Here is an 11,956-nt window from a genome sequence, read left to right as displayed (position 1 = left end):
TGGTAAAACAGTCGATTTCGTTTATCAATTTCAAATAGGTTAAAGTGTTAAAAAATAGAACTTGGAGGTCATTAAACATAACTCAATATATGTTGTTAGTTTGTTTGCAATCTCATTTAACGAATTAATAAGTTATCCACTCGATGAAGACAAAGCATGCGGTAACCCCCACCTTATGAACAATCAATCAGGTAATCAAACAAGTTTAGTTTCGGCAAACATAATAAGGATTCAGTCCGTATTTGTCCAAACCCGCAAAATTCGGCATCATCCTTCTCTTTAAAGATAAATGTAGTAGAAATGTAGTCATTGTAGGGTACCCTTCTTAAATAATGAGACGAGCCTCGCCGAATAAAAATGCAAACTGCGGGGCCCTCAATAATTGATCACGATAAATACTTAGAATTTGGGAGGGACTGTTTAGAGAATTCCACTACCTTCCCCAAAGATAATAACGCGTTTAGACTCTTTAGGCGCGACTTTAAGTTAAAATATATTCTCAAATTCAGGTGCACATTGATGTGACCCAAATCCAAATCTCAGCGAAGTCAAGATGTGTTGACGATCACGGGTGCATTGATTGTGACGTGGTTCGAGACGCATCTTCACGACGTTGCAATTCTATAAAAATAAATGATAATGATAAAAGCGGTTTAAACTTAATGGGAGCACGCAAGTCATAACATGTATTTAAATCAGATATTTAGCCATTATAACAATTTAAGTGACCGTGCTAGAACCACGGGATCCGAGGGTGCCTAACACCTTCCCTCGGGTCAACAGAATTCCTTACTTAGAATTTCTGGTTCGCAGACTTCATTTGGAAGAGTCGAATATTTTCCTCGATTTGGGATTAAAGATAAACCGGTGACTTGGGACACCAAAAGCCAAACTTTTCCCAAGTGGCGACTCTGAATTAAATAAATAATCCCATTTCGAATATTGTCACTTAAATTGGAAAAACTCCACCCGCGCATCTAACCCCTCGGGACGGGGCGCGCAAAAAGGAGGTGTGACATTAATGAACCCAGAACCAGAATATGATGCGGAAGAGGCTTTTAGGGAGATAAACCGAGAGTTGGAATATTTCGAGAATAAACCTAAGCCAAATCTGAATGACACTGAACCGGTAAATTTAGGAACCCCGGAAGAAATCCGGGAGACCAAGATAAGCATTCACACGGACAAGAAAACGCGAGAGGCGATAATTCAACTTCTTTTTGAATTTAAAGACGTGTTTGCTTGGTCATATGATGACATGCCGGGGCTAGGTGTTGATCTAGTGGTTCATAAATTGCCGATTCATCCTGATTGTCCTCCAGTTCAACAAAAGCAACGAAAGTTCAAAACTGAGGTCAGTGACAAGATTAAAGAGGAGATCACCAAACAACTGAAAACGGGAGTGATTCGGGTAGTCCAATATACAACATGGTTGGCGAATGTGGTTCCAGTACCAAAGAAGGACGGGAAAACTCGAGTATGTGTAGATTACCGAGATTTGAACAGAGCAAGTCCTAAAGATAATTTCCCGCTGCCCAACATCCACATCCTCGTTGATAATTGCGCCAAACACGAGATACAGTCTTTTGTAGATTGTTATGCTGGGTATCATCAGGTATTGATGGATGAAGAGGACGCCGAGAAAACTGCCTTCACCACGCCTTGGGGCACCTACTGTTACCGGGTCATGCCATTTGGTTTGAAGAATGCTGGGGCTACTTACATGAGGGCCATGACTGCCATTTTTCATGACATGATGCATCAGGAAATAGAGGTGTATGTGGATGACGTGATAGTCAAGTCCAGGACGCAGGATAATCACATCCAAGACTTGAGGAAATTCTTCGAGAGGTTAAGGAAGTATGACTTGAAGCTAAACCCAGCTAAATGTGCTTTTGGAGTTCCGTCGGGCAAACGTTTAGGCTTCATCGTAAGCAGGAGAGGTATCGAGCTAGATCCAACTAAGATAAAATCCATCAGAGATCTGCCTCCCCCGAGAACAAAGAAAGACGTGATGAGTCTGTTGGGCAGGTTGAACTACATCAGTCGGTTTATTGCCCAGCTGACAAGCACGTGTGAGCCCATATTCAAGCTGTTAAGGAAAGATGCGGCGATTAAATGGACAACTGAGTGTCAAGAAGCCTTTGATAAAGTCAAAGAATACCTTTCGAATCCCCCGGTCTTGGTCCCTCCAGAACCGGGAAGGCCACTTTTCTTGTATCTAACAGTCTTGGAGAACTCTTTCGGCTGCGTCCTCGGGCAACACGATGTAACCGGAAAGAAGGAGCAAGCAATCTACTACTTGAGCAAGAAATTCACCGGCTACGAGGCCAAATACACTCTGCTGGAAAGGACATGTTGCGCTCTCACATGGGTTGCTCAAAAGCTGAGACATTATCTCCAAGCCCACACTACGTTCCTCATAAGCAGGTTGGATCCTTTGAAGTATATATTTCAGAAACCAATGCCTACTGGGAGACTGGCTAAATGGCAAATCTTGCTTACGGAATTCGACATAGTCTATGTCACTCGCACGACAATGAAAGCCCAGGCGCTAGCAGATCATTTGGCCGAAAATCCGGTCGATGAGGAATACCAGCCATTGGATACCTACTTTCCAGATGAAGAAGTAAACACCGTAGAAGTGGTCTCGGAGGAAGCTCATGTTTGGAAGATGTTCTTTGATGGAGCCGTGAACGCCAAGGGTGTAGGGATTGGGGCAATTTTGATCTCACCTTCTGGTCAGCATTATCCCGCCACAGCTAGACTGCGTTTCTTTTGCACAAATAATACAGCTGAGTATGAAGCCTGCATCATGGGCATGCATATGGCAATCGATCAGGATGTCGAAGACTTACTGATTATGGGAGATTCTGACCTGATTATCCGGCAAGCTCAAGGCGAATGGGAAACTCGGGATGTCAAACTTATCCCTTACCGACAGCATGTGGAGGACCTCAGCAAGCGCTTTACCTCAATAGAGTTCAGGTATATCCCGAGGTGTCACAATGAACTGGCAGATGCACTCGCTACTTTGGCTTCAATGCTACCCTACCCGGGCAACGCCCACGTCGATCCTTTGGAAATCCAAATCAAGGAAAGACACGGTTACTGCAATGTAATCGAGGCGGGATCAAATACGCAGCCTTGGTACCATGACATCAAGAGGTTCCTGAAGACACAAGAATACCCCGAGCACGCTACTGGAGATCAAAAGAGGACCATTAGGCGACATGCAAGTGGTTTCTTTCTGAGCGGTGAATTGTTGTATAAGAGGACCCCGGACCTCAATCTTCTAAGATGTGTCGATATCGAGGAGGCAAGAAAGATCATGCACGAAGTACACGCAGGTGTGTGCGGACCTCACATGAACGGGTATGTCTTAGCAAAGAAAATCCTTCGAGCAGGTTATTACTGGATGACCATGGAAAAGGATTGCTTTAGCTTCGTTCGGAAGTGTCATCAATGTCAGGTGCACGGTGATTTGATTCATGCACCTCCCACGGAGCTGCATCCCATGTCTGCACCTTGGCCATTTGTCGCCTGGGGCATGGACGTCATTGGACCAATCGAACCGAAGGCTTCGAATGGACACAGGTTTATATTGGTTGCCATCGATTACTTCACAAAATGGGTAGAAGTTGTCACTCTCAAGTCGGTCACTAAAAAAGCTGTAGTGGATTTTGTACACTCAAATCTTATCTGCCGTTTCGGTATTCCTGCGACTATCATTACAGATAATGCAGCAAACTTGAACAGTCACTTGATGGGAGATGTATGCGAGCAGTTCAAGATAACGCATAGGAATTCTACTCCTTATCGGCCGAAAGCCAATGGTGCTGTGGAAGCTGCAAATAAAAACATCAAGAAGATTTTGAGGAAAACGATCCAAAGTTCCCGACAGTGGCATGAGCAGTTACCTTTTGCATTATTGGGGTACCGCACTACGGTACGCACATCGGTGGGAGCGACTCCTTATCTTTTGGTTTATGGGACCGAGGCTGTAATACCGGCAGAGGTAGAAATTCCTTCGCTTCGAATCATTGTCGAAGCAGAAATCGAGGACAGCGAGTGGGTCAAGACTCGGTTAGAGCAATTGACGTTGATTGATGAAAAGCGAATGGCCGCAGTTTGTCACGGACAGTTATACCAACGAAGGATGGCCCGTGCTTACAACAAGAAAGTCCGACCCCGGAATTTCGAAGTAGGTCAGCTGGTACTAAGGCGTATTCTGCCGCATCATGAAGAAGCAAAAGGAAAGTTTGCCCCAAATTGGAAAGGCCCATACATCGTAAGGAAGATATTGCCGAGAGGAGCATTGTATTTAGGTGATATCGAAGGAAATGACCCCGACACAGCAGTAAATGCAGATGCAGTCAAGAGATACTACGTCTAGATCATACTCCTGTGGTCCTGACACATTTGAAAATGACGAAGATTTTATTCCCCACTACTCCCCAAACACTACCCAATTCTCTCTACAAACCTTTGAGCCGCTTACAAAAAAAAAACAAAACAAAAACATTGATTGAGTTGATTCCGAAAGGATACGTAGGCAGCCTCCCCCTGAGGTTCAGTCACACCAATAATAAAATCCCATTCACCCTGAAATTAAAACCGGGTCACGTCGAGCAGTTGAGAAGTTAGTATCGTCTACCTCTCTTTACCAAACACAAGCCTTCAAATCAGTTACCAAATATGGTGGGGAACCAATAAGCGTCGCAAATGGAGACCAGCACACTCTGAATTGAGAGAGATAAAATAAGAGAGTCTCGTCGGTGAAAACCTTCGGGCACCACGAGGCGACTGGAGTAGAGAAACCAAAATAAGAGAGCTTGTTTTAGTAAAAACTCACAAAGAGTGCTATCAAGCGATGACAGGAAGAGAAATGAGAGAGGTCAGCCAGCGAAAACCCACAAAGGGCGCTGTTGGCCGAAAAAGAATGACTCCACCCCAAGGAAGTCTCGACAAAGTTCCACCGGTTTGGAATCACAGATCCGTTCTGGTTCAGGGAAACGCAAGTTCATGGAAGGTCAGGCGTCCAGTCCAAAGAGCATGTCATGTCATTTAAAGCCAGCGTTATCTTCCTCAGATAAGTCTTTCTCGTCTCGAAAAGGACACTCCCTTCCTGAATTTTGTTTTCTCTTTTCTTTGTTTCTTTTCGAATCTTTTTATGATTTTAACCCCAAGTTCAGGATACACCGGAAAGGGCAGGTGGCAGGTTTGTTTGCACGGAATCCGGTTTCATGAAGGAAAACGCCTCATTTCATTGTTACTATTGCCCGAGCCTGATGAATCATGATGTGTGATGGTGTTTAAAGTAAAGAGGAAAAGAGAAATTTCCCCTCCAGCAAGTCCACTTTCAGATAAATCCCCACAGAATCTCCCTCTGTACAAATCCCCACAGAGTCTCCCTCGGTACAAATCCCCACAGAGTCTCTCCTTTTGTACAATCCCCACAGAGTTTCCCCAATCAAAAAAAATGGAATCTCCCCAGCACATCCCAGCGAGTCCCTTTGTAAAAATTCCCCAACAAGCTTACCCCAACAAATCCTAGAAAGCCCGCTTTGAAATAAATCCCCGGCATGCCCCATTGTACAAAAATCTACACAAAGAATCCACTTTGTAAATATTCCCCCATAGAGTTTCCTTTTGTACAAATCCCCGCAGAATACCTCCAATAAAATCCCCGTTGAGAACCTCCAAGCAAAACGGGACAAAAAAAAGAGAAAAAAAAGGGAAAAAAAAGGAGAGCCTTACGAGGCAAGTCATCACAGAATCTGGAAATACAATCCTGAGCAATCTAAAGGGTTCCGCCATTCGAATCAAATCAATGGCGGAACTTCGCAACAGAAATAGAAACGCAACAAAGCAACTGGGAACAATCAAGGTCACCGAACCGACCGTCATTTCCGAACTAACAATTGTTCTTTGTCTGAAAAGTTGAAACAGGTTTAATCCGAGACAACCGTGCAAGAAGCAAGTGTCGCCAAAAGGAGAAGGTACATGGGTACAAGAAACATTTTGGCAATAAGGAATTCACTCGAAAGGTAAGTTTCCACGAAACTCCCTTTTATCTTCTACTAAAACAAGAAAATTCAAAAAAAAGAGATCGTTTAGCATTCTCGAACTTTGTCCCCAGCCAGTCAGCATTAGGGTTTTAAACCCTAAACTGAACTTTTTTCCTTTAGTCAGCATTAGGGTTTTAAACCCTAAACTGATTTTTTTTTTCATTCAGCCAGCATTAGGGTTATTTTTTAAACCCTAAACTGAGCTTTTCCATGCAATCAGCATTAGGGTTTTAAACCCTAAACTGAATTTTTCCTTTAGTCAGCATTAGGGTTTTAAACCTTAAACTGAACTTTTTTCCTTTCAGCCAGCATTAGGGTTTTAAACCCTAAATTGAGCTCTTCCATGCAATCAGCATTAGGGTTTTAAACCCTAAACTGAATTTTTCCTTTAGTCAGCATTAGGGTTTTAAACCCTAAACTGAACTTTTTTCCTTTCAGCCAGCATTAGGGTTTTAAACCCTAAACTGAGCTTTTCCATGCAATCAGCATTAGGGTTTTAAACCCTAAACTGAATTTTTCCTTTAGTCAGCATTAGGGTTTTAAACCCTAAACTGAACTTTTTCCTTTCAGCCAGCATTAGGGTTTTAAACCCTAAACTGAGCTTTTCCATGCAATCAGCATTAGGGTTTTAAACCCTAAACTGAATTTTCCTTTTAGTCAGCATTAGGGTTTTAAACCCTAAACTGAACTTTTTCCATTCAGCCAGCATTAGGGTTTTAAACCCTAAACTGAGCTTTTCCATGCAATCAGCATTAGGGTTTTAAAACCCTAAACTGAATTTTCCTTTTAGTCAGCATTAGGGTTTTAAACCCTAAACTGAACTTTTTCCATTCAGCCAGCATTAGGGTTTTAAACCCTAAACTGAGCTTTTCCATGCAATCAGCATTAGGGTTTTAAACCCTAAACTGAATTTTCCTTTTAGTCAGCATTAGGGTTTTAAACCCTAAACTGAACTTTTTCCTTTCAGCCAGCATTAGGGTTTTAAACCCTAAACTGAGCTTTTCCATGCAATCAGCATTAGGGTTTTAAACCCTAAACTGAATTTTTCCTTTAGTCAGCATTAGGGTTTTAAACCCTAAACTGAACTTTTTTTCCTTTCAGCCAGCATTAGGGTTTTAAACCCTAAACTGAGCTTTTCCATGTAATCAGCATTAGGGTTTTAAACCCTAAACTGAATTTTTCTTTTAGTCAGCATTAGGGTTTTAAACCCTAAACTGAACTTTTTCCATTCAGCCAGCATTAGGGTTTTAAACCCTAAACTGAGCTTTTCCATGCAATCAGCATTAGGGTTTTAAACCCTAAACTGAATTTTCCATTTTAGTCAGCATTAGGGTTTTAAACCCTAAACTGAACTTTTTTCTTTCCAGCCAGCATTAGGGTTTTAAACCCTAAACTGAGCTTTTCCATGCAATCAGCATTAGGGTTTTAAAACCCTAAACTGAATTTTCCTTTTAGTCAGCATTAGGGTTTTAAACCCTAAACTGAACTTTTTCCATTCAGCCAGCATTAGGGTTTTAAACCCTAAACTGAGCTTTTTCATGCAATCAGCATTAGGGTTTTAAACCCTAAACTGAATTTTCCTTTTAGTCAGCATTAGGGTTTTAAACCCTAAACTGAACTTTTTCCATTCAGCCAGCATTAGGGTTTTAAACCCTAAACTGAGCTTTTCCATGCAATCAGCATTAGGGTTTTAAACCCTAAACTGAATTTTCCTTTTAGTCAGCATTAGGGTTTTAAACCCTAAACTGAACTTTTTCCTTTCAGCCAGCATTAGGGTTTTAAACCCTAAACTGAGCTTTTCCATGTAATCAGCATTAGGGTTTTAAACCCTAAACTGAATTTTCCTTTTAATCAGCATTAGGGTTTTAAACCCTAAACTGAACTTTTTCCATTCAGCCAGTATTAGGGTTTTAAACCCTAAACTGAGCTTTTCCATGCAATCAGCATTAGGGTTTTAAACCCTAAACTGAATTTTTCCTTTAGTCAGCATTAGGGTTTTAAACCCTAAACTGAACTTTTTTCCATTTAGCCAGCATTAGGGTTTTAAACCCTAAACTGAGCTTTTCCATGCAATCAGCATTAGGGTTTTAAACCCTAAACTGAATTTTTCCTTTAGTCAGCATTAGGGTTTTAAACCCTAAACTGAATTTTTCCTTTAGTCAGCATTAGGGTTTTAAACCCTAAACTGAATTCTTCCTTTGTTCGGCATTAGGGTTTTAAACCCTAAACTGAACCTTTCCCCAGCTAGTCGTTATTAGGGCTCCAGTCCTGAACTAAGCATTTTTATCTTCCTTCATCAATTTTGTGAACTTCCTGGCGAATAATTAACGAAATTTTCCTAGTGAAACTGGGGCAGAAAATTTCGTTCGTTTGTTTTCTCCCGCAGGTCTAACCTCGAACCACATGGATCGAAATAACCCACGAGATGAGTCCCAGCTCGGAATCAGAGAAGAAAAAGAAAAAAAAGAGATGTCCCGAGATATCGGAGTAAATGGAAGACAGATTGACTCCAACATTTGATTAAGGTCCTGAACCCTGCCAATCGCGTCTCACCCAGCATCCCGGAGATTAAACAAGTCGCCGCAACCCGCAAGCATCAAGATTCAGATCGGAGTCTACAAGCAGAATCAGCTAAGACCCAAGATCAAGTCGTAAAAGAATCATAGATAGGAATCTTGTAACTAGCAGTTGACATGCATATAAGTAGTTAGTTCAGTTTCCAATTTTCGTTTGGTTGTAATAAGGCGGTCAGTGACGCAGCAGTGACAACAGCAACAGCAGTAGCAGCAAGCATTGCAATCCCATGGTAGTCCCAGCTACCAAAACTTCCCGAACTACATTGACCTGATTCCTGTTTAGCCCAGGATATGTAGGAAATCTTTGAAGCAAGATTCGGTCAGATCTTTCAAAAAAAAAACATGCTTCATACGGAGTAGTCCATAGGCAAAAAGCGCTCATACACGCTCACTTCATCTTTGCACGAAAACTCTTCGTGTTTCCGAACAAAGAGGGGCAGCTGTGAGCACGTGATTTTTGTCTTGCGCGATAATCGCTCCAAAAGAATAAAAAAATAAAATAATAACAATTGGTCTTGCTGTACAATTTTTGGATTTCTGTACGGCACTTTGTTAATTACTTGTGACTTTTGCCCATTTTTATTTTTACTTAAAAAAAAATACAAAAAATGTGTGTGTCATGCATAATTCGAACCGTAATCCGGTTGTTAAATAGAAAATCATAAATAGGCATCCTCGTCCGTGATTTTGTTTTGTTTGATTTTACCTGTTTTGAAATATTTTAATGTGTGTGCAAATAATCGTATTTAAGTGTGTATCTAATTTTAATTTGATTTTTTGCTTAGGTTGTTTTTAAAATAAAGAAGAAAAAGAAATAAAAAATAATAAAAAAAAAATAATAATAAAAAAAATCTTCTTCTTCCGGACTTGGGCCAATTTTAAATAAATTGGCCCAAACAAACTCAGCCCAAAACCAGGCCTGCCCGGTCCACACCAGCTAAACACCCAGAGCGTCCAAACGACGTCGTGTTAATCCAGGTTGATCTGGGCCGTTGATCTCAAATTGATCAACGGTCAAGATCGATTCCCCATAACCCACTAAGGAACCCGACCCGTTTCCACCCGGACCAACCCAAACCCTTCACCCTTGAAACGACGCCGTTCCCTGTTAGGCGAAGGATCCTGGCCCTTCATCACATCTCATCCAACGGCCAGGATCCACCTACCCACTAACTATATAAGCCTGTAACCTTACCCTGCCCCCCTATCCAATACCCCAGCTTCCGTGTTCACCTTCTTCCTCATCAAACCCTAGAGCCGCCCCTGTACCCTTCACCATGAAAACTGGCGGCGCGGACGCCGGTGACCTCGCCCTTAACACCATAGAACCCCCTTGCCATCCGGAACACGGATCTGTTAACCACCTAGCTCGAATCCCTTCCCACCTTCTCGAATCTTCATTTGAAGATTCGAGTCGGAACCTGATCTACACCGATCTGCCCTAAATTCATACCAGACACTCCCCAGACCCCCTCGTGACCAAACCATACTTGGTTTGGTCCGAATCTGACCAGGGAAGCATGAATCCCGGATCTAGTTTTTGAACCTTAGGGTTCCTCGTCACTGGTCCGTGTCTTGTTCGAGCCAAAGAAATTAAGGTCTAATGGACCTTAATCGAGGTGTTTCTCGTCTGAGAAACACTTCGATTAAAGTCCGTTCAGCCTTAAGAAAGGTCTGTCCGAGTCCGAGTTAAGGTTTTGCTCTTTTGAGGTTTAAGGTGAGTTCTTTCTTTTCTTATTTGTTTTGGTTCATCTGATTGTTGTAAAGGTCTGTTCATGTTTTGTTTGTGTCCCCGAATTTTAGCAACTATGCCCTGACCACTTTGCCTGAACCTTTGTTGTTTGATTGAGTATCTTCTTCTACTTGTTATGATAGTATGTATGTATGTATTTGTTGTGCAATAATTGAGCTTCAAATGTTGACTGATCAATTGGTTCCTCGAGTACCACTTTGCTCAGTCAGTATAATTCGAATCATGTGTCGATACTATTAAATGTCTGATTTTTGGTTACGACTGTATATGTTATAACTAATATAGTCGAGTCGACAAATGTCGTCAATTAATTTCAGTAGTTCAAATGTTAACGATTGAACCTGTTGTTTGCTGCAACTTTGTTTGAATCAAAGTAAGAATCAAGTAGGGTCACTTATAGTTGCTATATTTGAATCTGAAAATAAAAGGTTAGATTGTTAGCTGCAATCTGAATTGATGCCATGTGCACTTGTGCACAGCATGTGCATTGTGCACAGCCTGGTTCCTGCATAAAGGGGCTTTTGATTTTAAAATAGTTTGACAGCATATGTTGTCAGATATATTCTGCTGCCCATACTTTCCTTTAGTTTAAGAAGTATTAAACCTTTTAAAGAATAAGTCTGACAGGGAATGTTGATGGGGGTTAATACTTAAATAACTAAGTGGAACTGAAAAGAAGAGACCACATGGGAGGGGTTTTTGGTTGTTGAACAGGCTGTGTTTAGTATGACTTTAGGCTTATAAAAGAAGAGGACTTCCATCAGTTTTAAAAAGACCTGGAGATAAGAGGAGGAGAGCTGAAATACATACAGATATATACATACAGACATAGAGAGACACAGACAGACAATATAGGAGGAGAGGAAAAGAATACCACCTGATGTTAGGAAAGGAGACAGAGGGAACTGGAAAAGATTTCTTTTAATAACTTCAGTATAATTTCAAAACTGAAGATTGATTTTGGATTTTGGAAAGAAAGGAGATAGAAGGTGGATATACAGAAAGCAGAAACTGTCTTCTTCTTCCTGCTAATTGTTCGATTCCCAGTTTGTTTAACCTGTTTCAAATAAGTGTTGATTTCCTCTCAAGTATCAGTTAGGTTTCTGCTGTTTGGTTCTTATTGGTTTGCTTTCTTTTGGAGTTAGACCGTTTGAATTCTGAGCCCACTCCTCTGCTTGTTGCTGTCATTTTTGTTGCCTCTTCCCATTGGCTATAACTGCATCTTGCATTGGGATTTTGTTACCTGCTGTTACTGCTGCTGCACTTGTTGCCATTGTTACTCTGCTGATTGCCCTCTTCTTCAATTGTCAAATATTTCCAGGTACACAACCTCTGAAACCATGTATTGTTGAAAGTTTGAAATTGAAGCAGAAATAAAGAAATGAACATCTGTTTATGTTATAACACTGGTATTCAAAATAGGTTGAATGTTAGTTGGGCATGTATTTGTTTAACTGCAAACTGCAAACATTCTGTATAAATTAACATATATTCTAAGTTGAGATGAACAAGTAGATAGCATTGGCTTGATAAATCAGATGTGTTTTAAAGCATGC

This window comes from Nicotiana sylvestris, chromosome 2 (assembly GCF_000393655.2).
Source record: "Nicotiana sylvestris chromosome 2, ASM39365v2, whole genome shotgun sequence".
Classification (NCBI taxonomy): Eukaryota; Viridiplantae; Streptophyta; class Magnoliopsida; order Solanales; family Solanaceae; genus Nicotiana; species Nicotiana sylvestris.
This window is presented reverse-complemented; position numbering follows the sequence as displayed.